General features: G+C 49.8%; 1 long non-coding RNA gene across 1 annotated transcript; it reads left to right on the top strand.

Annotated features, from left to right (window-relative positions):
* Nucleotides 1-4,113: 4,113 nt before the first annotated feature.
* On the top strand, nt 4,114-7,793 carry LOC142819238 (uncharacterized). The gene is made up of 3 exons (XR_012897034.2): nt 4,114-4,607; nt 5,653-5,923; nt 6,056-7,793. It is a non-coding gene; the product is annotated as an uncharacterized LOC142819238 (long non-coding RNA).
* The last annotated feature ends 377 nt before the right edge of the window (nt 7,794-8,170 follow it).

The raw sequence follows: 8,170 nt of genomic DNA, 5'->3' as shown, positions 1-8,170 counted from the left end.
AGCCTTTGGGGAGTCAGCCATCTGTGCACACACGGCTTGCCTGGATCAGTCCAGCCTGTGGCCCAAGCCAAATGTTTACACACTGGGATGAAGTGGGGCGTTGCATTCGCCTTACGTTGCATGCGAGTTCTGTCTTATAGTAACCCGTGGGTGTCTGTTTTCCTGGGCATTGCACCAATATCTAGATGGTGATGGGAATTTCCTTGCAATAGCCTCTTGCGCGTACGCATTGGCTGATGCCTTTTGTAACCTGAGCCCAGGGGAGCGTGTGACCAGGTGATACCTTTTGCCCCCAAACAGGACAAAGGTGGGAGGAGTTGCCTAGGTGGGGAGAGCTGGGGGTAAGTTGGTCTCAACTGGCTTGGGGAGGGCCCGGGCCCTGTCTCTGGGTCCCCGCTCTCCAAGATGGAGTGTACTGCCTGCGTCTGGTGTCTGTGCTGGCAAGACTGTCCTACGCTGCATCCTTCTCCACCGATAAACCTTCTACCTGCTGACTGAGTCACATCTGGCAGGGCCCGGTGACTCCCCACACGTGGGTGACACACACAATAAGCAAACAGCGAGAGGAAATGGGAGGGAATGTCCTGTCTGCTTGATCGCCATTGTGCTGAATCTACAGGCAGCCTGCTAGCCTAGCGCCATCCTGATTGAGAGGGGCTTGTCCACTTCCCTCTGCTTCTGTAGGTGGGTAAGCGCAGGGACAAGGTCTCGTTTCATACAGACGCGTGAGCTCAGTGAGTGACCGGTAACGGCCTTATTGCCTCATTCGCCTGCTCCCCAGACCATACGATTTTCTGTACTTCTCAGGGATGCTCGTCTGGACCAAACCTTTGGTGGTTCCCTGGGGGCTCATTCCTGTGCCTGCTCCTGACAGCTGCCCCATTTTCATCTCTTTCTCCCTCCTATCTACTCTGACACTTCTCTCCCCCTTTGCTCTCCCCCTATTCAGCAGCTGTTTCTTACCACCCGGTATTTGGACTGCTTGGCTAACTATTTACCTAGGTGGAGCTGTTCTGTTGTCTTTAATCTTCCTGTTTTCCATATACAAATACCAGGTTGGAGCAGAGGAGACTGCCACAGATCCTTTGGCTTAAATTCAGCCTCCCATGAATCGGCCTTCAATGTGAAATCCCCTTACATTTACATTCGGATCGCCTTTCTAGTCTGTGGCTCTTTCCTTCCCCTCTGCAATGCGTCCCTGGCCAATCACACCTGCCCACAGAGAAGCTATGTCACCTGATGGGACTGGTATGGCCCTATTTTCATAGCACTTTATTTTAATCAAAGGCAAATGTCACAAAGCGCTTGGCAAATCGGGTGATTTGCATAAATGCAGATTGCTGGAGCTGCTGTTAACCAGACTGAGTTGCCAAAGGCAATGACACAGTCAGAAGGACAGGGCTGAAGGGAACCGCACACGTGTCCCTAAGCCAGCCATCAGACCCTGGCTTTGGGATGCTCCTGCTCACAGTGTTCATCACCAAAGCACAAAGAGGCCTTGCGCTCAGCAGCAAGACCCCACCTTTGGTCAGAGCATCCAACAGGGGGATGTATTTATACCAACCTTTAATGTACCCCATCTGAGAGTCGCCTAGTCCCAGAGGGCCAGAGAAGGGGGGAGAAACAAATTTTTGAACTTCTCTTGGACTCTAGTTTATTCCTAGAGGCTTGAGGATTTGACCGGAGAGCTGAACTACCAAGCCAGTGAAAGGAAGACTACCAGTAGGGAAACTGAGGCACAGGAGAAGTAAGAAACTCCTGCATCCTTTTCTCCACAGTACAGCATTTGCCTTCCTGACTCTAATGATTTTATTACCTTTTTGACCCAGAAGAGTGAGTTGTGCACACGCCGGCCACTCTCACCCGGTCCGTACACGTAGAGGAGCTGACGTGATGTGCTGCATTGTCTGTGGTGTGGTGTGACTGAGTTTTGCTCATGCTGGTTGTTTGTGTGCGATCCTCTGCATGTCAGGTCTCTTAAGCAGTATGTGATCACGCACTGAGCTAAGACCACGCACTGTGGTCTTAGCTCCTGCTCACTGAAATGACTCTTAATGCTTGCCATTTTTTACACTCACTCACTCATAAGAAATTACCTATTCTCACTGTCCTTGACCATCGCTTTTTGCTACTTTTTTGTTATGCTGCAAGAGACATCCAGGGTGGATGCGGAAGGGCAAAGGAATTTGCACACAAGCAAATTGAAGGCTCTTTGTCATAGGCAGTATCCAGTGTGTGCGCTCGCTAAGGAAACAGCAGGATGTGCTGCGCTGGATTTAGCTTCTCAGCCACATTTGCATTGAAAATTCCAGCTTTGAAATGCAAAAGGTGATTTGACATTTTAATGTGAGGCGTCCTTACCTCTTACCAGAGGAAGGATGGTTCTGTGGTTACGGCATCAGCCAAGAATTTGGATGACTTTGGTTCAGATTCCTGCAACTGATTTCCTGTGTGAGACCCTGGGGAAGTCACTTATTTGCTCAGTGCCTCAGTTCCCAGCTGTACAATGGGGATAATAGTACTGTCCTACCTCATTCGGGGTAAAGTGGGGTAAATACATTAGATTGTGAAGTGCTTTGAGATCTACTGATGAAAAATGCTATGTAGGAGCCAGATATTACTATTTTATTATAGAAGCAGCCAAATTGTCATAGAACTGCAGGGTGATGGCTTTGTGGATGTTTCCATTTTAAAATGTCCTTTTTCTCAGTAGTTTATAACTCAGCCTAAATATTTATTCTGATAATAGCTGTCTACAGTGTTAGAAAATGGAAAACCCTGAGCTTTTCCTCTGCTGACCAGCCCATCTCCAGAGTTTTCTTAGCTAGAAAAAAATATTAATTTAAAACAAACTATCCACCCCCGCAGCCTGCAAATCCAGACAACGTTCCCTCTTCTCAATGAACATGGACAAGAGCGGAGCTCAGAACTGCTTTCTCTGTGTGCGGCTTCCTCTTCCCCAGCGCTGGTATTTTTGCTCATAAAACAGTTTGTACCCACTACCCGTGAGCATCTTGTGACGAGAGGTAGCCCCAAAGATCTACTAAATCCATCCCTACCCTTATGTGGGGGTAATTGTGAGTGGGCTCACAATTAGGGGTTGTGCATGCTGGTGGAATCCTGGCCCTGGTAAAATAACTAGGAGTTTTGTCACGTTTGAACATAATGGCCAGACTGGGTCAGACCAAAGGTCCATCTGGCCCAGTGTCCTGTCTGCCGACAGGGGCCAATACCAGATGCCCCAGAGGGAGTGAATAGAACAGGGGATTGTCAAGTGATTCCTCTCCTGTCACCCATTCTCAGCCCCAGACAAACAGAGGCTAGGGACTCTATTCCCACCCATTCTGGCTAATAGCCATCGATGGACCCAACCTCCGTGAATGTATCTAGTTCTCTTTCAATAATGTCACTGAGGTCATGGTTTCACTTGCTGGGCTGGTGCCACAGCTCTGATTTGCACCCGCGAGGGAGGATTTATAGCTCAAACGGAGCCTAGTTTGGCCATTGGGCCTGGGTCTAGAAGCTTGACCCCTCTTGTGAGGTAGGTATTGAGAATAACCCACTTGGACACATGGAGCCAGTCCTGGCAGATGGGTCGTATCCGTGACAGACTCTTCTTGTGTTTAATGATGTTTTATAACCTTCATAATCTAGCTCTATCCTACGCCTGGTGGCTCTCCAATGTGTATGTGACATTACAATACCTAGCACTGAGGGGCTCTGATATCAATTGGACCAGTGTCTCTGCAGACTGGGTCTACGGGCCATCTTCTCTCTCCTCTTCCCAGGTGGCATTGACAACTTCATGGAAGCCCCCCACGCTGTATTCACGCAGACACGTAGCAGGGAGAAGATGATCCATTATTGAATTTGCTTCCCAGTAGAATTGTGCATTTAGACATGCAGGGGGGGAATGGTTTTATTTCTCCCTCCCCTAGCCCCACCATCACAATAACTAAAAGCAGACCCCCAGGGAACCCTGCGTCACCCAGTCTAACAAAGACACAGCCATTCTCCAGCACCGGCGTGGGTTCCGCTGTCCCTTCAGGGCAACAATGCCAATTCATTTCAGGCCTAAAATAACAACGTTGGAAACCAGTGAAGGGAGGAGAAGGTCACCGCTAGATTAAACGCAGAAGTTGCCTCTTGGGCTCCAGACAAGAAGCAGCTTTACTTAGCCAGGGTGTTGGTTTTTTTTTTTTTTTAAACCCTGTTCTTTGAGGGAGGTACAAATTTTCCAGGCTAAGCTGTGCATGAAGGCGGCTGTCTTGTGTTGCTCACAATGCGAAAGGAAAGTTGGCAGCTCTCCGCTCTATTGTGAGGGGACTTATAAAATTAAAGAGCTTCAGCAGGACTTCCTATTGACCGACTTATCGAGGCTAACATGCACTTGGCACTTCTTCAGGCCAAGCGCGTTGGCTCCAAAGCGGCCCCGAAGTACCCTGTGTCTGCACAAAGTGTAGAAATGGCCGTAGGAAGGAGTCGAGGAGCTACGCCCTCTGTGTGTGTCAGCCCCAGCTCTGTCGGGCCTCCTTCGTGCCTGCTGCCCTGCCTCCTTCCCATCAGCACCCCCTCTCGCTGCAGCAGGCCTGGTTAAAGTGTGGCAGGTAAGTGGAGTGACCAAAAGAGAAATGTGCTCAGCCAGTCTCCAGCAGCCAGGTGGTCCTTTGGGAACCACAGACAGCCGGTGTTAGCTGGGTAGCAGAACAACAGCTTAGAAACTTAACAGACAAGTTCCTAGAAGGTGCCATGGACCAAACCACAAAATGCTGTTGCCTGAACAGAGCTCAGATTACAAGAGGGTCTTGCGTGTTGCATTCCCTACTTTAAAATGATGGTGGCCCATGGAACATAGCCCATTACGTTGCATAAGAACGGCCAGACTGGGTCAGACCAAAGGTCCATCTAGCCCAGTATCCTGTCTGCCAACAGAGGCCTATACCAGCTGCCCCAAAGGGAGGGATCACAACAGGTAATCCTCAGGTGATCCCTCCCCTGTCACCCATCTCCAGAGAAACAGAGGCTAGGGACACCATTCCTATCCATCCTGGCTAATAGCCATTGATGAACCTAACCTCCATGAATCTCTTTCCCTCCATGAATCCCTGTTCAAGTTCTAGCCTTCACCGCATCCTCTGGCAAGGAGTTCCACAGGTTGAGATGTATGTGGATAGGGCTTTGGGAGTCATGCACTCTTATAGTACTTTGTTCCTATATGAAATACATCGTCCTCTGCATTGTATTTATTGCCATTGCACACTGGGAAGTGACTCAAAGTGTGAGGCCAACAGTGCAGAGTGGGACTTCTGGAGTGGTCCCGAAGCAGCAGAGGAACAGGGACAGCTGCAGCACAGGCTTGTGCATGAGCTCCTCCAGGCGGCTGGAGGAAGAGCCACAGGAAATGATGTGATTTCTTCTGAAAGCCAAGGCGGGAGCGGGAATCAGGTGGGGGGGGGGGGGGGGGAGGGAGCAGAAGAAAAGATGCTGATCAAACAAGCCAAAAAACACCCAACCCAGAGCCTCTGGCAACCAAGGACACGGCGTTTGCCACACTGTAGTTAATGGCCACCCAGACCAGCTCTGTCCCCATTAGAACAGCTGGCTGCAGAAGGAAGGTAAACACTGACACAGGCCAACGTTGGTATCTTTCAGGCCCAACTTCTTTTGCAGTTTGATTGACGTAGACATTCCTGAGCTGGACTGGAAGGTCCAAACGACCCTTCTCCTGCCCTCTGACTCACCTGACAACTTTGCCGTTTGGACCGATCGCCACAGTGAGCGAAACCAGCACTTCAAATCTAAACATCCCGGGATTCAGATGAATTCTGAATGTGGCTGCTTGGCAACACCGCTGGCATGCATAGGACAGGGGAGACAGACAGACAGCATAAAAACAAGGATTATTGGGCTATTAAGGAAAAAGGTACATGCTGTGCTAAGTACAGGGTCCTTGGAGTTTAAGTACAGCCCCAATTAGAAAAATATCCGTGTGGAACAAGCAATGAGGTGCTTGTGTATTTTTTGTGGCTTTCAGATCACATTTGTCTTGTTACAGATGAGAAGATGCCTGTTTCTGTGGCAGCCACCTCTTCTCCATCTGCCTCTGCGTTTGGATCATTAGCTCTTGGGTGGCAGAGAGATGAAGCACAACGGAACCCAGTGTGTTCTCCTTTAGCTGCACTGCCAAGGCCACGCGGACATGTGCAAGAACTGGCTGGTGTCTGTGCTGAGTTGATTGAGTTGGGATTGGTCCTGCTCTGGGCAGGGGGCGGGACTTGATGGCCTCCTGAGGTCTCTTCCAGCCCTGGGATTCTATGAAATAAGCAGATGCAATGCCCACACCCACTGGGAGGTTGAGCGAAGGTGCCTGTAAAGCGATGCACCTGTAAGTGAGCCAGGATGTGAGCCCAGCTCTCTTGACTCCTAGGCCAGTGCCCTATGCCTGGGCCAAATAGGTTGAAAAAAGCTTCCAATAGTAGCAGCATTCGAGTCCCTTCCTTCAGGGTGGTCTTCACTGAACATGTGAATGTCCGTTGTAAACAAAACTGCAATGGAGTTTCTAGCTCCTTCCGGAACCCCAGGACCTGCTTTTCTCTCTGTTGAAGCTTTTCCCATTATTCCTTGCAGATATCTCCTCCCAGACCACCTGGCTGCTGCAGAAAGCTAATCCTGCGTCCTTCCCGTGACCCTCAGGGCTGGCCTTACCATGAGGCGAACACCTCAGGTGCCAGACGGTGGGGTGAGGGGGCGGGGGGCAGTAGGACCCAGAGAATTGAGACCTTTCAAAGTATTGGCCCAAGCGAGGGGGCATGGGGGCGTCATTTGAGCTTCCTGCCTCAGGTGCCAAAATATTGTGGGCCGACCCTGGTGACCTTTAAAGGAAGTTCTGCCTCTGATCTTCCATGGGACCCTGGGTCATCTGACTCCAGAGCCTTGACGCGTGTGAGGCAAGTGCTTCACAACCACCTCACGGCCCTTCCGTTCCAAACGCAGGCTTTCAGCGTTCACTAGTGCGGCTCTTTGGCCTGAGGCTCAGAATACGAGTTATTGATCCGGATGTGAATATCCTGTGAGGCAGTTACATCATTCTCCTTCCCTGCCTTGCATGCACCGGGTCACATGCTTCTGTATCTACTGTGTGTGTGATAGCCCTCAAAGGGTGCTATCGGCAAAGAAAATCAGCATGGCTGGAGAGCGTTGCCTGCAGCATATGGCTTACTGTGTGTTGTTTTGCCCTGAGGGCTTACCGTTGAATTTCTAGAGGTAGCATTGCTCTGTTTACTTCTACCAAAGCTCGGGTATTAAAAATTCAACCATCTTGGTGAACGGAGATTGTACAGCAACTATGGATGGACTTGGATTTAAAGTCGGGGGGCTGATAGTGGGCCCCTGGACAACGTGGTGGGGGGCAGCTCTGTGCTCCCAGAAGAGAAAGGCCTCACATGGAAGGGGTAGAATTGGGGGCAGCCAGGGCTCAGTGCCACCCGGTGCGTGCCACGCCAGCCTCCTCAGCCCTCAGAGCTGCCTGGTGGGGGCCATGAAATGCTCTGGAGGTGATTTAAAGGGCCCAGGACTCCAGCCACCGCCACTCCTGGAGTGGGTTTCAGGTTGTCTAAATTCAGTTCCCTCCTCTTGCCACACTCTTGGGCTACGTCTACACTACGAGTTTTCTCGGCAAAAAATATGCCAAGGAGGGACTCATTTGCATGAGTTGTGATCTTATTTGCATATTTTCTGCCAATCTGTTTTTGCGCTGGGGTTTTTGCGCAAAAACAAGCAGTGTGGATGTTTTCTTTTTGTGCAAAAACCCATTTTTCTGCAAGATCCTTATGGGGTATAAGGATCGTGCAGAAAGGGGTTTTTGCGCAAAAAGCAAACATCCACACTGCTTGTTTTTGCACAAAAATAAATTGGCAGGACATATGCTAATGAGATTGGGATTCATGCAAAGGAGTCCCTCATTAGCATATTTTTTGCTGAGAAAATTCATCGTATAGACATAGCCTTGCAGCATGATCTCAAGCAAGTCACTTGGCCTCTCCATGCCTCCATTCCCACCTGCAACAGGAAAATCACACTTTTTCTCCCACCATTTGTCTGTCTTGTCTATTTACATTAGAGTAGACTTGGAAAGATCAATTTTTTTTTGTAAATGTCAGTAAACCTAGAT

Source organism: Pelodiscus sinensis, chromosome 21 (assembly GCF_052426305.1).
Source record: "Pelodiscus sinensis isolate ZL-2025 chromosome 21, ASM5242630v1, whole genome shotgun sequence".
In the NCBI taxonomy this organism is placed as follows: Eukaryota; Metazoa; Chordata; order Testudines; family Trionychidae; genus Pelodiscus; species Pelodiscus sinensis.
This window is presented reverse-complemented; position numbering and strand designations above follow the sequence as displayed.